Genomic DNA, 11,066 nt, shown 5'->3' on the forward strand with positions numbered 1-11,066 from the left:
AAGCGCTGCTTTCCTGAGCAAACACGCATTGGGGCTGAGTTTGGTGTCCAGAGGAGAGTTTCACTTTCGCGAATGCAGCTGCCAGAAGCTAGTATTGTGCCTTTTCTGAGATGGCCCCTAGCTGGGTCCCTCCCTAGCTGGCAGAATGTGGGATGCTCGGGCCCATGCACACAAGGCCTTTTCAGGCCCCATCTGCCTTCTCCCTGAAGTAGAGCACGTTTGGAGTTGGTTTCCAGCTCTAGGGATGACCTGCAAAGCACCAGTGCACAGGGAGTTGGAGGCAGCCCAGACCCTCCTTGTTCCTATGGCAGGCAACGACCTAGGGGAGAAACCAGAAAGCGCTGCTTTCCTGAGCAAACACGCATTGGGGCTGAGCTTGGTTTCCCGAGGAGAGTTTCACTTTCACGAATGCAGCTGCCAAAAACTAGTTTTGTGCCTTTTCTGAGATGGGCCTTAGGTGGATCCCTCCCTACCTGGCGAAAGTTGGGTTGCTGGGGCCAGTGCACACAAGGCCTTTTCGGGCCCCATCGGCCTTTTCCCTGAAGTAGAGCACGTTTGGAGTTGGTTTCCAGCTCTAACAATGACCTGCAAAGCTCCAGTGCGCAGGGAGCAGGAGGAAGCCAAGACCCTCCTTCTACATATTGCGAGCAATAGGCTAAGGGAGGAAATAGAGAGCACTGCTTTCCTGAACAAACACGCATTGGGGCTCAGCTTGGTTTCCTGAGGAGAGTTTCACTTTCGCAAATGCAGCGGCCAGAAACTATTTTTGTGCCTTTTCTGAGATGGGCCCTAGGTGTTTTTCTCCCTAGATGGCGAAAGGTGGGCTGGTGGTGCCAGTGCACACAAGGCCTTTTCAGCCCTCATCCGCCTTCTACCCAAAGGAGAGAACGTTTGGAGTTGCTTTCCAGCTCCATCGACCAGAAGCAAAGCACCAGTCCACAGGGAGCAGGAGTCAGCCCAGACCCTCCTTGTTCCTTTGGCAAGCACAGACCTAGGGGAGAAACCAGAAAGCGCTGCTTTCCTGAGCAAACACGCATTGGGGCTGAGCTTGGTTTCCCGAGGAGAGTTTCACTCTCGCGAATGCAGCTCCCAGAAGCTAGTTTTGTGCCTTTTCTTAGATGGGCCTTAGCTGGGTCCCTCCATAGCTGGCAAAGTGTAGGGAGTTGGGGCCAGTGCACACAAGGCCTTTTCAGGCCCCATCCACTTTCTCCCCAAAGGAGAGCACGTTTGGAATTGGTTTCCAGCTCCAGCGACCACCAGCAAAGCACCGGTGCACAGGGAGCAGGAGGCAGCCAAGACCCTCCTTGTTCCTATAGCAAGCAATGGGCTAGGGGAGAAACCAGAAAGCGCTGCTCTCCTGAGCAAACATGCATTAGGGCTGAGCTTGGTTTCCCGAGGAGAGTTTCACTTTCGCGAATGCAGCTGCCAAAAGCTAGTTTTGTGCCTTTACTGAGATGAGCCCTAGGTGGGTCCCTCCCAAAATGGCGGAAATGTGGGGTTCTGGGGCCATTGCACACAAGGCCTTTTCAGGCCCCATACGCCTTCTCCCCAAAGGAGAGCACGGTTGGAGTTGGTTTCCACCTCCAGCGACCACCAGCACAGCACCAGTGAACAGGGAGCAGGAGGCAGCCCGGACCCTCCTTGACCCAAGGGCAGGCACAGACCTAGGGGACAAAGCTGAAAGCGCTGCTTTCCTGAGCAAACACGCATTGGGGCTGAGCTTGGTTTCCCGAGGAGAGTTTCATTTTCGCGAATGCAGCACCCAGAAGCTAGTTTTGTGCCTTTTCTGAGATTGGCTCTAGCTGGGTCACTTCCTAGCTTGCAAAGGGTGGGGTGGTGGAGCCAGGGCACAAAAGGCCTTTTCTGGCCCCATCCGCCTTTTCCCTGAAGTAGAGCACGTTTGGAGTTGGTTTCCAGCTCCAGCGAGCACCAGCAAGCACCAGTGCCCAGTGATTAGGAGGCAGCCCAGACCTCCTTGGCCCTAGGGCAAGCACAGACCTAGGGGAGAAACCAGAAAGGGCTGCTTTCCTGAGCAAACAGGCATTGGGGCTTAGCTTGGTTTCCAGAGGAGAGTTTCACTTTCGGGAATGCAGCTGCCAGAAGCTAGTTTTGTGCCTTTTCTGAGATGGGCCCTAGGTGGGTCCCTCCCTAGCTGGCGAAAGCTGGGGTGGTGGGGCAAGTTCACACAAGGTCTTTTCAGGCCCCATCCACCTTCTCCCTAAAAGAGAGCACGTTTGGAGTTGGTTTCCAGCCCCAGCGACCACCAGCAAAGCACCAGTGCACAGGGAGCAATAGGCAGCCCAGACCGCACTTGTTCCTAAGGCAAGCAATGGGCTAGGGGAGAAACAAGAAAGAGATGCTTTCCTGAGCAAACACGCAATGGGGCTGAGCTTGGTTTCCCGAGGAGTGTTTCACCTTCATGAATGCAGCTACCAGAAGCTAGTTTTGTGCCTTTTCTGAGATGGGCCCTAGGTGGGTCCCTCCATAGCTGGCGGAATACGGGGTTCTGGGGCCAGTGCACACAAGGCCTTTTCTGACCCCATCCGTGTTCTCCGCAAAGGAGAGCAGGTTTGGAGTTGGTTTCCAGCTCCAGCGACCACCAGCACAGCACCAGGCCCAGGGAGCAGGAGGCAGTCCAGACCCTCCTTGGGCCTAGGCCAAGCAGAGACCTAGGGGACAAAGCTGAAAGCGCTGCTTTCCTGGGCAAAAACGCATTGGGGCTTGGTTTCCCGAGGAGAGTTTCACTTTCATGAATGCAGCTGCCAGAAGCTAGTTTTGTGCCTTTTCTGAGATGGATCCTCGCTGGGTCCCTCCCTAGCTAGCAAAAGGTGAGGTGCTGGGGACAGTGCACACAAGGCTTTTCAGGCCCCATCCGCCTTCTCCCCAAAGGAGAGCACGTTTGGAGTTGGTTTCCAGCTCTAGCGATGACCTGCAGAGCACCACTGCACACGGAACAGGAGGAAGGCCAGACCCTCCTTGTTCCTATGGCAAGCACAGACCTAGGTGAGAAACCAGAAAGCGCTGCTTTTCTGAGCAAACACTCTTGGGGCTGAGCTTGGTTTCCCGAGGAGAGTTTCACTCTCACGAATGCAGCTCCCAGAAGCTAGTTTTGTGCCTTTTCTGAGATGGGCCCTAGGTGGGACCCTCCCTAGCTGGCAAAGTGTGGCGTGCTGGGGCCAGTGCACACCAGGCCTCATCCGACTTCTCCCTGAAGTAGAGCACGTTTGGAGTTGGTTTCCAGCTCTAGCGATGACCTACAGAGCACCACTGCACACGGAGAATGAGGAAGACCAGACCCTCCTTATTCCTATGGCGAGCAATAGGCTAGGGGAGATACCAGAAAGCGCTGCTTTCCTGACCAAACACGCATTGGGGCTGAGCTTGGTTTCCCGAGGAGAGTTTCACTTTCGCGAATGCAGCTGCCAGAAGCTAGTTTTGTGCCTTTTCTGAGATGGGCCCTAGGTGGTTCCCTCCCTAGCTGGCGGAATATGGGCTGTTGGGGCCAGTGCACACAAGGCCTTTTCAGGCCCCATCCGCCTTCTCCCCAAAGGAGAGCACGTTGGGAGTTGGTTTCCAGCTCCAGCGAACAGCAGCACAGCACCATTGCCCAGGGAGGAGGAGGCAGCCCAGACCCTCCTTGGCCATAGTGAAGCACAGACCTAGGGGAGAAACCAGAAAGAGATGCTTTCCTGAGCTAACAAGCTTTGGGGCTGAGCTTGGTTTCCCGAGGAGAGTTTCAATTTTGAAAATGCAGCTTCCAGAAGCTGGTTCTGTGCCTTTTCTGAGATGGGCCCTAGGTGGGTCCCTCCCTAGCTGGTGAAAGGTGGGGTGGTGGGGCCAGTGCACACAAGGCCTTTTCAGGCCCCATCCGCCTTCTCCCCAAAGGAGAGCACGTTTGGAGTTGGTTTCCAGCTCCAGCGACCACCAGCAAAGCACCAGGGCACAGGGAGCAGGAGGCAGCCTAGACACTCCTTGTTCATATGGCGAGCAATTGGGTAGCGGAGAAACCAGAAAGCGCTGCTTTCCTGAGCAAACACGTATTGGGGCTGAGATTGGTTTCCGGTGGAGAGTGTCATTCTCGTGAATGCAGCTCCCAGAAGCTAGTTTTTTGCCTTTTCTGAGATGGGCCTTGGCTGGGTCCCCCCAGAGCTGGCAAAGGTTTTGGTGTTGGGGCCAGTGCACACAAGGCCTTTTCAGGCCTCATCCGCCTTCTCCCTGATGTAGAGCACGTTTGGAGTTGGTTTCCAGCTCTAGCGATGACCTGCAGAGCACCACTGCACACGGAGCATGAGGAAGACCAGACCCTCCTTATTCCTATGGCGAGCAATAGGCTAGGGGAGATACCAGAATGCGCTGCTTTCCTGACCAAACACGCATTGGGGCTGAGCTTGGTTTCCCGAGGAGAGTTTCACTTTCACGAATGCAGCTGCCAGAAGCTAGTTTTGTGCCTTTTCTGAGATGGGCCCTAGGTGGTTCCCTCCCTAGCTGGCGAAAGTTGGGGTGGTGGGGCCAGTGCACACAAGGCATTTTCAGGCCCCATCCGCCTTCTCCCCAAAGGAGAGCACGTTTGGAGTTGGTTTCCAGCTCCAGCGACCAGCAGCACAGCACCATTGCCTAGTGAGCAGGAGGCAGCCCAGACCCTCCTTGGCCATAGTGCAAGCACAGACCTAGGGGAGAAACCAGAAAGAGATGCTTTCCTGAGATAACAAGCTTTGGGGCTGAGCTTGGTTTCCCGAGGAGTGTTTCACTTTCACGAATGCAGCTGCCAGAAACTTGTTTTGTGCCTTTTCTGAGATGGGCCCTAGCTGGGTCCCTCCCCAGCTGGCGGAATGTGGAGTTCTGGGGCCAGTGAACACAAGGCCTTTTCAGGCCCCATCTGACTTCTTCCTGAAGTAGAGCACGTTTGGAGTTGGTATCCAGCTCCAGCGACCACCAGCACAGCACCAGTGCCCAGGGAGCAGGAGGCACCCCAAACCATCCTTGGCCCTAGGGCAAGCAGAGACCTAGGGGGCAAAGTTGAAAGCGCCGCTTTCCTGAGAAAACACGCATTGAGGCTGAGCTTGGTTTCCCGAGGAGAGTTTCACTTTCACGAATGCAGCTGCCAGAAGCTAGTTTTGTGCCTTTTCTGAGATGGGCCTTAGCTGGGTCCCTCCCTAACTAGTGAAAGTTGGGGTGCTGGGGCCAGTGCACACAAGGCCTTTTCAGGCCCCATCCGCCTGTTCCTAAAAGGAGAGCACCTTTGGAGTTGGTTTCCAGTTCTAGCAATGACTTGCAAAGCACCAGTGCACAGGGAGCAGGAGGAAGCCCAGACCTTCCTTGTTCCTATGAGGAGCAATGGGCTAGGGGTAGAAATCAGAAAGACCTGCTTTCCTGAGCAAACACGCATTGGGGCTGAGCCTGGTTTCCCGAGGAGAGTTACACTTTTGCAAATGCATCTGCGAGAAGCTAGTTTGTGCATTTTTTTAGATGGGCCCTAGGTGGGTTTCTCCCTAGCTGGCGAAAGGTGGGCTGGTGGGGCCAGTGCACACAAGGCCTTTTCAGGCCCCATCCGCCTTCTCCCCAAAGGAGAGCACGTTTGGAGTAGGTTTCCAGGTCCAGCGAACACCAGCAAAGCACCAGTGCCCAGGGAGCAGGAGGCAGCCCAGACCCTGCTTGTTCCTGTGGCAAGCACAGACCTAGGGGAGAAACCAGAAAGCGCTGCTTTCCTGAGCAAACACGCATTGCGGCTGAGCTTGGTTTCCCCAGGAGAGTTTCACTCTCGCGAGTGCAGCTCCCAGAAGCTAGTTTTGTGCCTTTTCTGAGATGGGACCTAGCTGGGTCCCTCCCTACTTGGCAAAGGGTTGGTGGCTGTGGCCAGTGCACACAAGTCTTTTCAGGTCCCATCCGCCTTCTCCCCAAAGGAGAGCACGTTTGGATTTGGCTTCCAGCTCCAGCGACCACCAGCAAAGCACCAGTGCACAGGGAGCAGTAGGCAGCCCAGACCGCACTTGTTCCTAAGGCAAGCAATGGGCTAGGGGAGAAACCAGAAAGCCCTGCTTTCCTGAGCAAAAACGCATTGGGGCTGAGCTTGGTTTCCCGAGGAGTGTTTCACCTTCATGAATGCAGCTAGCAGAAGCTAGTTTTGTGCCTTTTCTGAGATGGGCCCTAGGAGGGTCCCTCCCTAGCTGGTGGAATATGGGGTGCTGAGGCCAGTGAACACAAGGCCTTTTCAGACCCCATCCGCATTCTCCCCAAAGGAGAGCACGTTTGGAGTTGGTTTCCAGCTCCAGCGACCACCAGCACAGCACCAGTGCCCAGGAAGCAGGAGGCAGCCCAGACCCTCCTTGTCCCTAGGGCAAGCACAGACCTAGTGGAGAAACAGGAAAGCGCTCCTTTCCTGAGCAAACAGGCATTGGGGCTTAGCTTGGATTCACGAGGAGAATTTCACTTTCACGAACGCAGCTACCAGAAGCTAGTTGTCTGCCTTTTCTGAGATGGGCCCTAACTGGGTCCCTCCCTAGCAGGCAAAGGTTTGGGTGATTGGGCCAGTGCACACAAGCCCTTATCAGGCCCCATCCGCCTTCTCCCCAAAGGAGAGCACGTTTGGAGTAGGTTTCCAGCTCCAGCGATGACCTACAAAGCACCAGTGCACACAGAGCAGGAGGAAGCCCAGACCCTCCTTATTCCTATGCAAGCAATGGGCTAGGGGAGAAACCCGAAAGCGCTGCTTTCCTGAGCAAACACGCATTGGGGCTGAGCTTGGATTCCCGAGGAGGGTTTCACTTTCGCGAATGCAGTTCCCAGAAGCTAGTTTTGTGCCTTTTCTGAGATGGGCCCTTGGTGGTTCCCTCCCTAGCTGGCGGAATTTTGGGTCCTGGGGCCAGTGCACACAAAGCCTTTTCAGGCCCTATCCGCCTTCTCCCCAAAAGAGAGCACGTTTGGAGTAGGTATCCAGCTCCAGCGACCACCAGCACAGCACCAGTGCCCAGGGAGCAGAAGGCTGCCCAGGCCCTACATGGCCCTAGGGCAAGCAGAGAGGTAGGTGACAAACCAGAAAGCGCTGCTTTCCTGAACAAACACGCATTGGGGCTGAGGTTGGTTTCCCGAGGAGAGTTTCACTTTCGTGAATACAGCTGCTGGAAGCTAGTTTTGTGCCTTTTCTGAGATGGGCCCTAGCTGGCTCCCTCCCTACCTGGCAAAGGGTTGGGTGCTGGGGCCAGTGCACACAAGGCCTTTTGAGGCCCCATCTGCCTTCTCCACAAAGGAGAGCACGTTTGGAGTAGGTTAACATCTCTAGCAATAACCTGCAAAGCACCAGTGCCCAGAGAGCAAGAGGCAGCCCAGACCCTCCTTGCCCATAGGGCAAGCAGAGGCCTAGTGGATAAACCGGTAAGCACTGCTTTCCTGAGCAAACACGCATTGGGACTGAGCTTGGTGTCCCGAGGAGAGTTTCAGTCTCGCGAATGCAGCCCCCATAAGCTAGATTTGTGCCTTTTCTGAGATGGGCCCTAGCTGGGTCCCTCCCTAGCTGGCAAAGGTTGGGGTGATGGGGCCAGTGCACAAAAGGCCTTTTCAGGCCCCATCCGCCTTCTCCCTGATGTAGAACGTGTTTGGAGTTGGTTTCCAGCTTCAGGGACCACCAGCAAAGCACCAGTGCACAGGGAGCAGGAGGTAGCCCAGACCCTCCTTGTTCCTATGATGAGCAATGGGCTCGGGGAGAAACCGGAAAGCGCTGCTATCCTGAGCAAACACGCATTGGGACTGAGCTTGGATTCCCGAGGAGAGTTTCACATTCACGAATGCAGCTGCCAGAAGCTAGTTTTGTGCCTTTTCTGAGATGGGCCCTACCTAAGTCCCTCCATAGCTGGAGAAATTTGGGGTGGTGGGGCCAGTGAACACAAGGCCTTTTCAGGCCCCATCCGCCTTCTCCCTGAAGTAGAGCACGTTTGGATTTTGTTCCAGCTCTAGCAGTGACCTGAAAAGCACCAGTTCACAGGGAGCAGGAGGCAGCCCGACCCTCCTTGTTTCTATGGCTACCAATGGGCTAGGGGCGAAACCAGAAAGCGATGCTTTCCTGAGCAAAGACGCATTGGGGCTGAGCTTGGTTTCCCGAGGAGTGTTTCACTTTCGCGAATGCAGCTCCCAGAAGCTAGTTTTGTGCCTTTTCTGAGATGGGCCCTAGCTGGGTCCCTCCCTAGCTGGCGGAATGTGGGGTGCTGGGGCCAGTGCACACAAGGCTTTTTCAGGCCCCATCCGCCTTTTTCCCAAACGAGAGAACGTTTCGAGTTGGTTTCCAGTTCCAGCGACCACCAGGAAAGCACCAGTGCCCAGGGAGCAGGACGCAGCCCAGACCCTCCTTGGCCATAGGGCCAGCAGGACCTATGGGAGAAACCAGAAAGCGCTGCTTTCCTGAGCAAACACGCTTTGGGGCTGAGCTTCGTTTCCCGAGGAGAGTTTCACTCTCGTGAATGCAGCTCCCAGAAGGTAGATTTGTGCCTTTTCTGAGATGGGCCCTAGCTGGGTCCCTCCCTAGCTGGCGAAAGTTGGGGTGGTGGGGCCAATGCACACAAGGCCTTTTCAGGCCCCATCCGCCTTCTCCCTGATGTAGAGCACGTTTGGAGTTGGTTTCCAGCTCCAGCGACCAGCAGCACAGCACCATTGCCCAGGCAGCAGGAAGAAGCCCAGACCTTCCTTGGCCATAGTGCAAGCACAGACCTAGGGGAGAAACCAGAAAGAGATGCTTTCCTGAGCTAACAAGCTTTGGGGCTGAGCTTGGTTTCCGAGGAGAGTTTCAATTTTGCAAATGCAGCTTCCAGATGCTGTTTCTGTGCCTTTTCTGAGATGGGCCCTAGGTGGGTCCCTCCATAGCTGGCGGAATACAGGGTTCTGGGGCCAGTGCACACAAGGCCTTTTCTGACCCCATCCGCGTTCTCTGCAAAGGAGAGCAGGTTTGGAGTTGGTTTCCAGCTCCAGCGACCACCAGCACAGCACCAGGCCCAGGGAGCAGGAGGCAGTCCAGACCCTCCTTGGGCCTAGGCCAAGCAGAGACCTAGGGGACAAAGCTGAAAGCGCTGCTTTCCTGGGCAAAAACGCATTGGGGCTTGGTTTCCCGAGGAGAGTTTCACTTTCATGAATGCAGCTCCCAGAACCTAGTTTTGTACCTTTTCTGAGATGGGTCCTCGCTGGGTCCCTCCCTAGCTAGCAAAAGGTGAGGTGCTGGGGACAGTGCACACAAGGCTTCTCAAGCCAGATCCGCCTCCTCCCCAAACGAGAGCACGTTTGGAGTTGGTTTCCAGCTCTAGCGATGACCTTCAAAGCACCAGCGCACACGGAGCAGGAGGAAGGCCAGACCCTCCTTGGTCCTATGGCAAGCACAGACCTAGGTGAGAAACCAGAAAGCGCTGCTTTTCTGAGCAAACACTCATTGGGGCTGAGCTTGGTTTCCCAAGGAGAGTTTCACTCTCACGAATGCAGCTCCCAGAAGCTAGTTTTGTGCCTTTTCTGAGATGGGCCCTAGGTGGGACCCTCCCTAGCTGGCAAAGTGTGGCGTGCTTGGGCCAGAGCACACCAGGCATTTTCAGGCCTCATATGACTTCTCCCTGAAGTAGAGCACGTTTGGAGTTGGTTTCCAGCTCTAGCGATGACCTGCAGAGCACCACTGCACACGGAGCATGAGGAAGACCAGACCCTCCTTATTCCTATGGCGAGCAATAGGTTAGGGGAGAAACCAGAAAGCGCTGCTTTCCTGACCAAACACGCATTGGGGCTGAGCTTGGTTTCCCGAGGAGAGTTTCACTTTCGCGAATGCAGCTGCCAGAAGCTAGTTTTGTGCCTTTTCTGAGATGGGCCCTAGGTGGTTCCCTCCCTAGCTGGCGAAAGTTGGGGTGGTGGGGCCAGTGCACACAAGGCCTTTTCAGGCCCCATCCGCCTTCTCCCCAAAGGAGAGCACGTTTGGAGTTGGTTTCCAGCTCCAGCGAACAGCAGCACAGCACCATTGCCCAGGGAGCAGGAGGCAGCCCAGACACTCCTTGTTCATATGGCGAGCAATTGGGTAGCGGAGAAAGCATAAAGCGCTGCTTTCCTGAGCAAACACGTATTGGGGCTGAGATTGGTTTCCGGTGGAGAGTGTCATTCTCGTGAATGCAGCTCCCAGAAGCTAGTTTTTTGCCTTTTCTGAGATGGGCCTTGGCTGGGTCCCCCGAGAGCTGGCAAAGGTTTTGGTGTTGGGGCCAGTGCACACAAGGCCTTTTCAGGCCTCATCCGCCTTCTCCCTGATGTAGAGCACGTTTGGAGTTGGTTTCCAGCTCTAGCGATGACCTGCATAGCACCACTGCACACGGAGCATGAGGAAGACCAGACCCTCCTTATTCCTATGGCGAGCAATAGGTTAGGGGAGAAACCAGAAAGCGCTGCTTTCCTGAGCAATCACGCATTGGGGCTGAGCTTGCTTTCCCGAGGAGTGTTTCACTTTCACGAATGCAGCTGCCAGAACCTAGTTTTGTGCCTTTTATAAGATGTGCCCTAGCTGGGTCCCTCCCCAGCTGGCGGAATGTGGAGTTCTGGGGCCAGTGCACACAAGGCCTTTTCAGGCCCCATCTGCCTTCTTCCTGAAGTAGAGCACGTTTGGGGTTGGTATCCAGCTCCAGCGACCACCAGCACAGCACCAGTGGCCAGGGAGCAGGAGGCACCCCAATCCCTCCTTGGCCCTAGGGCAAGCAGACCTAGGGGACAAAGCTGAAAGTGCTGCTTTCCTGAGCGAACACGCATTGGGGCTGAGCTTAGTTTCCCGAGGAGAGTTTCACTTTCACGAATGCAGCTGCCAGAAGCTAGTTTTGTGCCTTTTCTGAGATGGGCCTTAGCTGGGTCCCTCCTTAACTAGTGAAATTTGGGGTGCTGGGGCCAGTGCACACAAGGCCTTTTCAGGCCCCATCCGCCTTCTCCCAAAAGGAGAGCACGTTTGGAGTAGGTTTCCAGGTCCAGCGACCACCAGCAAAGCACCAGTGCCCAGGGAGCAGGAGGCAGCCCAGACCCTCCTTGTTCCTATGACGAGCAATGGGCTAGGGGAGAAACCACGAAGAGCTGCTTTC

Source organism: Sus scrofa, chromosome 1, assembly GCF_054392235.1.
Source record: "Sus scrofa isolate SSC_HxYL_T2T_F1_AM1 chromosome 1, Sscrofa_HxYL_maternal_Yorkshire_Landrace_v2.0, whole genome shotgun sequence".
Classification (NCBI taxonomy): Eukaryota; Metazoa; Chordata; class Mammalia; order Artiodactyla; family Suidae; genus Sus; species Sus scrofa.